The sequence below is a fragment of the Thermobia domestica genome, chromosome 9 (assembly GCF_964235325.1).
Source record: "Thermobia domestica chromosome 9, izTheDome1.hap1.1, whole genome shotgun sequence".
NCBI lineage: Eukaryota > Metazoa > Arthropoda > Insecta > Zygentoma > Lepismatidae > Thermobia > Thermobia domestica.
In genome coordinates, this window is record NC_137462.1 from 204594831 (window position 1) to 204608124 (window position 13294).

Consider the following 13294-nt stretch of genomic DNA (forward strand, 5'->3'; position numbering starts at 1 on the left):
CACTTTTGATTTGGAGTTTCTCGAAATTGGCAGATTTTGTACTTTGGATGACTGCATTCGAGATAGAGACCTTGAAAATCCCTTTTACCAAAACATTATTCTGCCTTTATGTTTTATGAAAGACCGATCTGCTGCTTTCAATTAGTACAAACCACAACTTCCTATCTTTCGTAGTAATCGTTCAGCAGCCTATTCTCTACACCACTGCATCCTCTTACTTCTACGCGTAACAGTGGAAAAAAAAAATTAAATCGTATATGACAGTAGATGAACAAGTCTGATAATGTGTCTCAGCACATCATTAGTAAGGTAACCTTTGGTGAAAGTATAAAAAAGAAAGAAAAAAATCCCTGATGGTCGAACAAACATTATAAAGGATTTAATATGTGATTATTCCACATGAAATGCCCCTAGTAAAAGAAGCTCGACGTTTGGGTACTGCAAGGTCTGACTCAAAAGAAAAAAAAAGTTACTCGACCGAATTCCCATCTACGAATAACTACTAAAGCCTAACAAACTCGATCCATTTCTGAAGCGGTTGACCACGCTTTATGAAAAGTGAATAACCAACAACAACAGTGTGCGAAAAAGATCGTGGTCCAAGCCTAGATGGTTATGTTGTGTGTGTGATGATACCTAGGAGATCCACCACTTCTCTCGTTATAATCACTATCCACGCACTTACCGATTATATGAAACAGACCATGGTACGAAAAGTAGTTTGCCAAGTAAGAAGCTATCCTAGCTCACCGAAAATATCTCCAAATACCGCCACTATCACACCCTTTGGCAAGTGCATAATGAGAAGTAAACCATGAGTTTGATATTAATGCAAATACTCGAAGTGCAAATTAGTCCAAAATTGTTTCATTTTATACTATTATAGTTGCGTGAAATAAAATGAATCCATTAACGTTTTATAACTTAAAGGTCTTGAACTGCGGATCACTCGAAATATCTGGTTTAGATGAAAATATCAGGAAAAGAATATCACATCAAAAGGCAAATAATTGTTCAGTAATCGTTTTCTCCACTTCGTCGTCTCCTTAACTGCAGAAGCATTTAGCGAAAGATCTTGCTGTGCACTTTCTTTAGTGCATATGATTATGTTCTCACTATTTTTCTGTATTTCATTTTCCATTGCTGGTTCAGGATTCACCTCTTCGTTAAGTGGCTACTGATATTCATATTTTCAGTGACCATTGTTGTTCTACAGTGCTACATCAAAATTGCTCTACGACATCATTGATAGGATTAATGATATTAATAATCCTATATCTCAAGAATTGAAAGCGGATTCGACTATCTTCAGATTTGATTGGAATTAGCTTCATTGACTTATTCGGCTGATCCTAATATCATAGCGTATCTATTACTGGCAATTCGGTAATATGTTTTCGGTCTTCGATTGTATCACAAAAGATGCTGATAAATACTCTAATTTCTGAAATATAATCCTCGATTTCTATGCCAGTATCGTCAGCGGACACAAGCTTTGTGTGCATTTTGGATCTTGAGAACGAGAAGAACTATCAACAACTACCTAGTATTCAGATTTGGAGTCAGCATCCTCCACTTACACGGACATTTTCATTGTTTTAACCTACCAATTATTGGTGTCACCAAGAATCTGTTTAAGGTTCACTTAAAGGTAGGCCCAGACAAGTAAGTAGTAAAATTTAAGGGGGAATGTACCCGAGAAAGAGAGAGGCAAGGAAAATTTCGATTTCTCAACTGTTACTACATCTATATCTTTGACTGACACTTTTCCTGTAGCTATAGGTGGTTCCATAATCTTCTTCTGTGGAATGATGTTTAGCTGTAGTGCATGCCACCCGCATTACACGTGATTGAGTTGAGTTGAGTTGAGTTGAGTTGATTTTAGTTTAGCGTCCCTTACAGCAGCGAGGCTATATGAGACGTGGACCTACTGATTAACGTGGAATCCGAACCACATGAGCTCCCGCCGGGAATCGAACCCGGGTCTCCCGCGCCTACACGTGATTGAAGAAAACTCTAAGAGACTATTTGCACCTATTTTTCAGAAACGGATGTAGATGTAATAACAGCTGAGAAATTGAAATTTTCCTTGCCTCTTCCTTTCCCGGGTATATCCCCTCTTGACAAGTGTGGTTTAAATGGAACTGTAAAACCAGGAAGGAATATTGAAGTAGTATAAAATGATTTTATGGGCAATTTACAAAATAGTGGAGTATACTATTTTTCTTGCTTCTGTGAGATATATACAGTAACTACAAAACTATTGCTGTCACAATTGTGGAGCATTTAAGAGACATCACAAATGAGCAACCAGTCTCAAGGTTAGATGAAATTGGAGGAAATAGTGACATTGAAGCTCATTTTCACCACTGAAAGCTAGGAGCACGTTTTCACCTTCGTTACTTTTAGAAATTCAAAAGAAGTACCTTAATTTTTTCATAGAACTATCATTCTTGATTACTGTAGTAAACTTTTGACTGGTCAAACTTGTCTGACGTACTTTGCATCAAATGTTACAGACCGGGCGTTCACAAATGTTGCTAGAGGGAGCCACAGTGACTCAGTGGTAGAGCGTTCATCTCTGGTGCATTGGGTCCTTGGTTCGATCCCAGCTCGCGCCAAGTGAACTTTGTGGTGGACCAACACCGTGTTCATGGGTTTTCTCGGGCTTCTCCCGTTTCCTCCCACCTTCTTCATTCCACTATTTCATTCATTTCTCATATCACCGTCTCTAGCCTAGCCGGTATAAGCGTGGGACGTAAAACTTAAAAGATTTCAAATGTCGCTAGATTTGTTTCTATCAAAATATTGGAACTAAAAACCAACTGTAAGTGATTTTCTGTAGATAAAGAAAGACAATAATAGAAGCTGAATAATCAGACCAGACACAAACAAAATTGCAGCAATATACTTGTGTGCTCAGGGCTTTCCAAGGGTAAAAGAGAAAATGAAACGCGTAATTCTTTCCAGGAGAAATTTATCCATTCTTTCGTTTGTTTCCTCCAGTAGGGGCTGCTTTAATAATGGGAAAGAGCCTCGACGATATCCTGCAACACAGTCCCTATTATAGTTAGTTTTAGCAATGTAGGACTACAGTCTCTTCGATCGATGTGAGCTCCCTCGTGGCTGTGGATATGGTACACGCTTTTGGTGTAGGAGACGGGTTCTGTTCCCCGCAGGAGCTCATGTTCGGGTCAATGTTAAGTTGTAGATCCACGTCTCATATAGCCTTGCTGCTGAACGGGACGCTAAATTCAAATCCAATCCAATCTTCGGTCGTTGAACGACGACGACCTTGACAGTCATTCAGAGCAAGTGAGATGCAGGCGTCCACTTAAGGAATTTTTAGGAAGGAAAATTCACTTCCAATGAAGAAGATGTGAAGACTTCTGTTCTGGAATTAAGAAGCTTTCTCAGCTCGAAGAAGTGTATTACAGTGGAGGGGACTACACAGAAAAATAGTGTGAAAGTCATGTAATTGTATTCAATAAATAATATGTAGCATAAACATTTGTGTTCATATGTTGACGTTTCCACCTATCTACAGAAAAAACACGCAAATGTTATATTTGACGTATTTCAGAATGCTTTATTTGAAATATAAGCATAAATGTTAAGTACATAGGAAATAATACATAACTGTGATTATTAGTATTTTTATTACTTGTTTAGGAACAATTCCGATATAGAACATCTTCATATAGTTACGTAAGCAACAACAAGCTGTCATAAACAATTCACATGTGAAGAAAACATACGAACTCTGGTAAAGGGGCTACCATAGTTTGAAGGAGCTGTCATGCATCAAAGATGCAGCTCTTGGATATTGGATTTTCATGTTTCAAGCATTGGAGGGAGATCTTTGTGGTTGATCAGGAAGGAACTTCGAAAATACGTGCAGTAGATAGATTCACATGAGAAGAGATCCAGAAATGAATGTTGATCTATCTTAAGTCATTCAACCTCATTGCATTGCAGATGTCACATGATATCTTTCTGAGCAATAATGAAGTAAGGAAGTTAACATTGCTTTCGACCTTTAATCGAGTACCATGCTAGATCGATTACTACGAAAACCAAACAATCCAATTCAGTCTTTATGGGTTGTCAGGAGTCTGTTGCACTGTGATTGAGATCCATAATTCTAAGACTCCACTGTTCGTTTGGTTTCGAATATCTGTGAACTATGTCTTGTCTCGTTTTGTGACCAGGTATACACCTCACATAAATTTAACTGAACGATCCGTCTAGGGATATCCGATCAAGATTCATGGAATCCCATTTTATTAATGGTGTTGGTGGATTGTGTCTCGGTAACAGAATTTCAGTAGATTACATTATTCGATGTAATTGTTATTCCTTTAATAAAATAATGTAAGTTATTTATAACAATGCAATATTAGACTTACCACATTTCTAAATTATCTAAGTAACATATTTTAATAAATTCAGATTAACTTAATAAATACGGCCAAATATGAACCAAAAATATATCTAATGCAGAAAAACGTGAAACAATCATGAAAAGATAAGTTGCTTAATTGTGTATATATATATATATATATATATAAGACGTGGCAAATCGAACTTTTGATAAACCATTATTCAAAGAAGAAAATAATTTTCAAGTTTTTTTTTCTTAAGCACAGTTGGTGTTTTACATCTTCAGTTGCATACCTAGGTACCATCCACCTGTATAATCGAGTTTTGTTGTAAATAAGTTTTGTAATACAGTAATTCTAATGTAAAAATTAATGAAGATAATGGACAATGATGGAGGATGAATCCATCATCCAGTGCTGCAAATAAATAGTTGACATGGTGTCATGCAGCTTAAGAATTCAAAATATTGATTTTCTTGCTTCAGCATTCGATTTTCTGTCAGGAGAATATCTGCTAAACAAGAAACAACCTAATGGATTGGTTTTGTAGTTATACTTTGCGAATATTGTGTCTAATATTTGCAAAGTACATTCTAGTAGCCTATTTCTGTGTAGTACTTACTGTATTCAAACTAATGCAATTGGATTATATTAGATTCAGATCAGTTTATTATATACGGAACATATGATCCTAGAGTTATTGAACAACATGAGATACAGTATAAAGTGACATTTATGCACACATATGGACTTAATTCATCAGTAATGAGGAAGTTAAAGCAAATGAAGACGAAAATAGTTGTAAGTTTATAATCCTGAGATAAGATGAAAGCATTTTTGAAGAAAATCAGAAATTGAAATGTGAATAACATCGAATCGTGCTATGGTTATAAGTATTTATTCTTGGTTTGGTTTGGTGTGAGTTTAACGTCCCTTTTTCAGTACCGAAGCTATATGAAACGTGGACCTACATCTTAACATGGGATGCGAACCACATGAACTCTCACTCGGAATAGTATCCTAATCTCCCGTGCCGAGTCGCCAGTACTGACTATTTAAGTTCAAGTAAGCTGTATCCTACGAGCAGACAACCCTGAACATAATTTATTATATTTTCCTTGTATGTTTCCATTTTTTATAGTTGTTAGAGTAACTATACAAAAAGTAGAATGGAGAACATTTATTCATAATCTACTTTCTGTTATACGATGTACAATTTTTGACCGCACACAACTCAATACGTGTGTGTGTGTGTGTGTGTTATATAAATATTTTAAATCATATAGAAACAAACCATCAAGTAGTTTTATTTACGTATGTATAGAATTTAATACAAGTAATATGTTAGACTGCTATCAAGACAACTCTCCGTTAGTAACGATGCCAGAGAATATCGTACAGCTAGTCGGTATATATACTTAAGTTACAGATGGCAGAGGCATGTGGCAAAAGCTCCCAGTAGACGTACAACATCTAGAAAAAAAAAATAGAGGTTACGCGAAAGCTGTGGATGTTGAAGACTTCGGAAAGTGGATATAAAGAAGTTAATGAAAAGCCACTGAAGAAGCGATGGTCAAGAGGAGGAAGTGGAACAGTATAGCATATACGAGGGTTGGGGCAAAAGTCATGGCAACTATTTTTTTTTTTTTTCTTGCAGATATGTGAGCGGATCACAAACTTCTGTGTGTCATGTGGAATTTCTGCAGGCATAGTGTGTATGCAGAACAACAGATGGCTCTGGAATAGCTACTAGTACCACAGCGAGGGCTGTGAAATCAGTCAGTTGGTGAGGGTTGTGCGAGATGGAAGTAACCTGTGTTGAGCAGCGCGCTTACATCAAAATAGCCGTTCTCTGAAGGAGAAATGCGATGGAATGTCACAGTGAATTAGTGGAAGCCCTTGGGAATACCCTACCATACCGGATAGTAGCACGGTGGGTAGGAAAGGTTCAGCAAGGACGTGTGTCAACCAGTGATGAACAACGTTCAGGACGACCTGTCAGTGTGCGAACCGACTTGGCACGTGCCGTCATCGAACAACTCCTGGATGAAGACAGACGATTGACGCTACTGGAGTTGGCGGAGCAAGTGGCATCGAGAAACGCACCGTCCACAGGATATTGCGTAATGAGCTGCAATTACGCAAAATCGCATTGCGGTGGGCACCGCATGCACTGACGGAAGTTCAAAGGTGGATGAGCTATGCAATATGCACCGACCACCTTGCACGCTGGCAACAGGACGGCGATCAATTCTTGTCACGAATAATCACCATCGATGAATTTTGGACCAGGGCATACGAACCAGAACTGAAACGTCAGTCCGCGGAGTGGCGACAGGCTGGATCACCAAGCAGGCAGAAGTTCAGTCAGAATCCTTCCCCAGTCAAATTGCTGGTGATCGTCGCGTATGACGTCAGGGATGCCATTGTTTACCACTTTGTTTCACATGGCAGAACAGTGACCGTACAGTACTTCAGGGACTTCCTGGTGCGACAGGTACGACGTGGTGTTCGGGAGAAACGTCCGGATCTTGTGGACAGTGCAATAATCCTGCATGACAATGCAAAACCACGTAAAGCAGAGTGTGTAGGGCAGCTAATGCGACGTTAAGGATGGGAAGAATTGGAGTACCCACTGTACTCTCCTGACATTTCACCCTATGACTTTGATCTCATTCGAAAGATTAAGGAACCACTACGTGGTAGGCGGTTTGCAACACGCGAGGACATTGCTAATGCTGTGCGCGAACAATTGACCCGATTCACACGTGGTGCGGCAAATACTGAGGCGGATGGTATTCAGCACCTCCCACATCCTTGGCAGCAAATGGTGCAAGTAGCAGGGGACTACTTTGAGGGACTTTAGACCCAGGTTTGTCATGTCAACTGTATGTGTACTGTGTTGTTATTCTTTTGCACCGTGAAGGCCATATTGCCCTGTATGCTACCGTAATAAATTGGTGTGTTACGATATTTCAGTGATATTCATTGTCCACACATGTAGATAACACCTTGTCCTTTCGTCTGCATATGTCACATTTTCCAACCGGACTGGTATCTTCAAGAAAAAAAATAGTTGCCATGACTTTTGCCCCAACCCTCGTAATTGAAAACAGAAAATAACGTGTTAAAATATTATTTGAAAACAATTTGTATTCTTGCAGAAGTGGCGGACAGTCTGATGAAGGAAAAAATAGTGGGATAGCAAAATATTGCAGTAGATAGAAGATATTAAAGGGAGTAATTACTGTGTCAAAAGAAAGCGATTAATAAGAGATGTTCTAACATCCAGACGAAGCCCAAATATTTGTCATGGTTGTAATACTGAATACTTACGATTATTAAATATATTCAGAAGTGTAATCTCTTCCATCTAACTTGTTAGCTGAACTATGTATGAACCCAGACTTTTCGCTCCAATAACGAAACCTGAAATAGTAACGTCGTCCAGCATTATGCTTAACGGACTCGCAGACAGCATCTTTCGGGAGTAAGGAGTAATATGGAATGTAATAAGTGGATAGGCAGAAAGTTTTCTTTGGTCCAGTACTTCAGTGTTTCTCGATTTACAAAATTTTGCCGTGTAATGCACTGTTAAAAGTAAATAAATAAAATAATCCCTTAGCATGGTTGATGAACACTAAATTGGGAATAATGTATATTATAGTACCATGGAAATAATTACTAAAATCATACCTGTATAACTATGCTTCGCATCTGTATACGAGGGAGGTTCAATAATTATTGTCCCCGGCATATTTAAAATACTTCATCTGGGATGGCTGATGGATATTGTAGCCTAATTTCTTAGATGCCTATATACTAAATTTCAGAACCATAGCTGCTATATTAATATTCTTTTTTTGTCGTATCAGGTGTGAGAGGTGGCACCTAGCTTGAAAAATGGAGAAAACCGAACAACAAGCTGTCATCAAGTACCTCCAGAAAAAGTGGTTAAGCCCAAAGGAGATTCATGAGGACATGATCAGTGTGTTGGGTGATGGGGCTCCTTCCTACCAGGTGGTAAAGAACTGGTGCCGCGACTTCCGTTGTGGCAGGGAAAGCTGTCAGCAGGCCCCTGGTGCTGGTCCTCCAACAAAAGCATGCACCCCAGAAAACATTGATGCTGTTCATGATACGATTATAGCAGACAGACGAATCATGGTGCAACAGTTAGCAGACATCATGCACATCTCTGTAGGCTCAGAGGAAACCATTGTGCATGAACACTTGGGATTCAGAAAGGTGTCAGCGCGATGGGTATCCAAAATGTTCTCGTGAAAATCAGAAAGACAGAGTTCGATGTTCAAGGGCTGGTTTGGAGGTTATGAAGGCAGACCTGAAACAGTTCTGTGATACATTTGCGACAGTGGATGAGACGTGGCTCCACCACTATGATCCCGAGTCCAAACAACAAAGCATGGAGTGGCGGCACAGCAGTTCGCCTCCCCCATGCAAGTTCAAGGTGCAAGCATCAGCACGCAAGGTTCTGGCCACATTTGTTTGGGATGCGAAGGGTGTGCTCCTTATTGACTACCTGGAGGTTGGACACACTATCACGGAGGCCTATTAGGCAGCCCTAATCCCTAAGTTACGCGAAGCAATCAAGGAAAAACGGCGCGAGATATTGCGAACAGTGCTGTTCCACCAAGATAATGCTCCGGCCCACAAAAGCCATCATACTGGTGCTGCAATCCATGCTGCTGGTGTTGATGTATTGGAACATCCTCCCTACTCACCCGACCTCGCCCCTAGTGACTTTCATTTGTTCCCAAAGTTGAAGGAGCATCTCATGGGGAAGAGGTTTCACTCATATACAGCTATTATTGAAGCTGGTTTACGGCGCAGCCAGAGACTTTCTTTGAAGCTGGCATAGTGGCTTTACAGCATAGGTGGAAGAAGTGCATTACTATAAAAGGAGACTTTTTGGAAAAATACTGCTTATAGGTCAGGGACAAAAATTATTGAACCACCCTCGTAAACAATTAGGTTTTCAACTTTTTTAATATGATAATATTTCATAATATCCTTCATACATAGATCCATTTCCCCTTTCTTTCATTTACACAACTGAGCCGGTACGAAATGTGAAAGTAGAATTCGAACCACATGTATTCCCTATGGAGAGAAAAATTCAACATAGTAAGCACAGGTTTTTTAATCGTAGGATGCAAAAGCATGCATTTTATACTGAGAATGCCAATATGTTATTGTGGACACCTCAGTAGAAGGATAGTAGGTAAAGAAACTGATTTTGAAAGTGAGTACTTGTCTTATTCATTTCCACGAATTCCTGAATTTCAATTTCAGTTATACAGACATACATTCGGGGACTTTACTCTTCCACCTCGAGCTAAGATAAATTTAAAATTGCTGTTATCTCACTCTTGTGCGGACATGCCCTTTAGCATGCAGTATCAAAATAAGTAGATACTGTGTGTGTGTGTGCAATGTCTTTCCTTCGGTCAAATAAATATTCAGTATTTGCTTGATATATAAATAGCTGAAATACTCCTTCGCAGTAGAAGGATATAAGATTTATGCATTGTATCATTTTTGAAGGTAAAGAAACGAGTAAAGTAAGCAAATAAGTTAGAGCAACACCTTTGCCGTAGGACCTGTCAGTGTCAGTGGAATAAATAAATAACGAAGAGTGATGCATTCAGTGTTGCCCTAAATATAAGTTGAATAAATGTGTGTGTGTATCATTTAAATTAAACGTTCAGTTGAGCAGCGAGGCTATATGAGACGTGGACCTACAGATGATCAGTGCCATGTCCCATCTTGTTTAAACGTGAGCTCAAATACCATCAAAACTGCCACCAATCAGCTTAGCGATCCCGAAAGCTTTGAATTCGACACTATATCGGTCATTTTGGCATATTATTTCCCCCACGACCTGCATGACGATGGGACTAACCTTCGATTTCAACGGCGTCGGGAGTGTCACTATTCATGTCAGCGACCCAGAAAACTATGGATTTCACACTAATATCGGTCAATTTTGACACGTTATTTTTCATCCCCCCCCCTTCGCGCAAAACCTTTGATAACTGGGTTTCATGTTGGGCTTGATCGACACTGGGAATGTTTTACTATTCATCTTGGCGACCCCGAAAACTATGAATCTGGAACTAATATCCGACATCCCATGTATTTTGTCATCTTTTTGCATGCATTTTGATCCCCTCCTCCATACCGAAATTCGAAAGAAGGGCGTTGTAGGGGTTAGATCTGGTGAAGATCTATCTGTGTACAAAATCTGGATGCCCTATTTCACTTCTTTCTATGCGAAAAGCTGATGATATATATATATGGTGGCCCATTTTAATATTTCCACGAAAATATTTCGAAAACGGTTGAACATAAATGAACAAAAGCTGAAATACGAAATACCATGGGGCACAACAAATGGTGATGTTGCGGTGCCCCTAGGGCCGCTCTTCAAGGGGGCCCGAGGCCCAACTTTAAACTTTTAAATGGAAACATGGGGCGAGTGGCACCTCATTCGATAGATCTTCATACACTAAATAGCGTTGTGGCAAAAGATTTTTCTATGGTTCACCGTTTTCAAAATGTCAGCCAAGACATGGTGCTTGTATCAGATAAAACGTCCAGCATCACTAATATGAAAACGGTTGGAGATAAATGAACTCGTATAGAAAATCACAGAGGGTATTTGTCATTTCACGCCTCGAGAATAGTCCAACGGAGAAAAAGATTATTAAAGTATAAGTAACATAATGCTAAAAAGGAAATCTAATTCTTAGAAAATTATTCTTCCGATCTCCCTCCGTAAGTGGGTGAAGCGGGAGTGAATGGTAAAATCTCAAATGAGAACCCCACTTTTTTTGCAATAGGTATGGTTTGAAACACTTGTGTGTACAAGTGACTGGTACTGTAATGAACCAATATTGTGCAGATGACTTGAGCAAAACCAACGTTTGTACACATTGTTCTAAAATTGCATTGTTCGACAAGTTCGTTTCGCATTTCAGTTCATTTTTGCACAAATCATTGCCTGCAATCAAAATGGAAGATACCAGCATTTAACAAGAATTTCACCTGCTTTCTTCCATTACAGACACCTATCTCTTATAAAAATACATTTCACATAATTTTGTTGTGTAGCTACAATTTGCAAAAACTAAGATTCTCATTTGCAATTTCACCGTTCCTTCCCGTTCCGCTTCACCCACTTACGGAGGGTGTTGGAACGATGATTTTCTAGAAATTAGATTTCCTCCTTTGCATTATAGCACTTTTACTCTAACCATCATCTGTTCTGTTGCAACATTTTCGAGCCGTGGAATGATAAATACCCTCTGTGATTTCCTATAGGAGATTTATTCTGTTCATCCGTTATTATCTTCAACCGTTTTCATATTAGTGGTACTAGACGTTTTATCTGATACAAGCACCATGTCTTGGCGGGCATTTTGAAAACGGTGAGCGATATGAAAAATATTTTGCCACATCGCTTTTTAGTTTTTAAGGATCTATCGAACGAGGTGTCATTCACCCATGTTTCCATTTAAAATTTTAAAGTTGGGCCTCGGCCCCCCCTTGAAGAGCGGCCCTGGCGACGCCGCGACATCACCATTCGATTTGCCCGATGGTATTTTGTATTTGAGTTTTAGTTCAGTTCATTTATGTTTAACCATTTTCGGGATATTTTCCTGGAAAGATTAAAATGGGCCTGCTTGCATATATATATATAATCCATATAATATCCCAGTGCATCCCCCCCATTTTTATTGTACAGCGGGGGACACTTCTAAATGGTACACCTTAGCCGTAAATCTCCATATAGCTGTACCATTTAGAAGTGTCCCCCGCTGTACATCATCAGACAATATTCTAAAGAAAGCCTCTGTAACTGCTGGACATATTAGGTCTTAAGTATCGTGTACTTCTATCGAGATTCATAATACGTGCATATAAATCGACCCATATCAGTTCTTGCTTTGAGTTTCAATGTGAACAGTTGGATAAATATCACACAAAATACACAATAAACCTGTGATTAACAATTAATACGCTAATTATTGACTTGAGTTCTATTACCCAAAATAATTCGTATCGAATGTTGATCCATTGCTTTAACTGTTCGAATAGTAGATCCTCCTGAAATTGAAAAGTTTCGTAAATTCAGGTCTTGTTTTGAGACGCAAGTATAAATCTCAGTCACTTGTATCACTGCGTTTTGTTATAAATAATATAAAAATCGATAAAAATGATAACTAATGATGAAATATGGCCTTGAATCTAAATATCGTGTTCGGCTTCTGAGTTTTGGCATCGGTTGTTTTAAGTGTGTGTAAGATAGAATCTACAGGAACCAACATAAATTGTTTGCCTTTGGGAGTAATCGAAGGCTATTGATTGCTATATACATATGTATACAACTCACGAAGAAATTACGTTTAATTAGTATTGGTTTGACGCCTAAGTCTCGCTAACGATTTTCCAAAATTATAAATTGTAAACATGTAGTTCAGATTGAGAATATCCAGACAAGAAATGAGAAAGTTTTACTGTTAAAATTTTATGCTTCGAAAGAGGAATAAATGTATGAGAAGTCACTTCTCACTTTAGTTATAAGGTGTAAAAAAATATTACTACAAAATACCACAATGCAAGAAACATTATGTAGTTTGCCATAAAGGAAGTCTACATTCACCACACATTAAAACATAGTTTACAAACTTCCTGATCTGAGGTTATTTATTTTTCTGTGAATGGCATTGATTTAGACATGTATTTGCCCTTCTGCATATTCAGTGTCTGAACATTTGTATTGCTCACCAGTTTTCGCGTGTTCTAGTTTCCTGTGATTATGATAGCTACCGCCTTGTGCAGGTATAATACAAGTGTAAGATCAATAATAGAGTACGAGTTTTCATGTTATT

At 38.7% G+C, this 13294-nt stretch overlaps 1 protein-coding gene across 1 annotated transcript in view; it reads left to right on the forward strand.

The window, feature by feature from the left end:
* Positions 1 to 13294, forward strand: part of Rpt4 (Regulatory particle triple-A ATPase 4) — a 57727-nt gene that overhangs the window by 1960 nt on the left and 42473 nt on the right. The gene's annotated exons all lie outside the window — the stretch shown is intronic.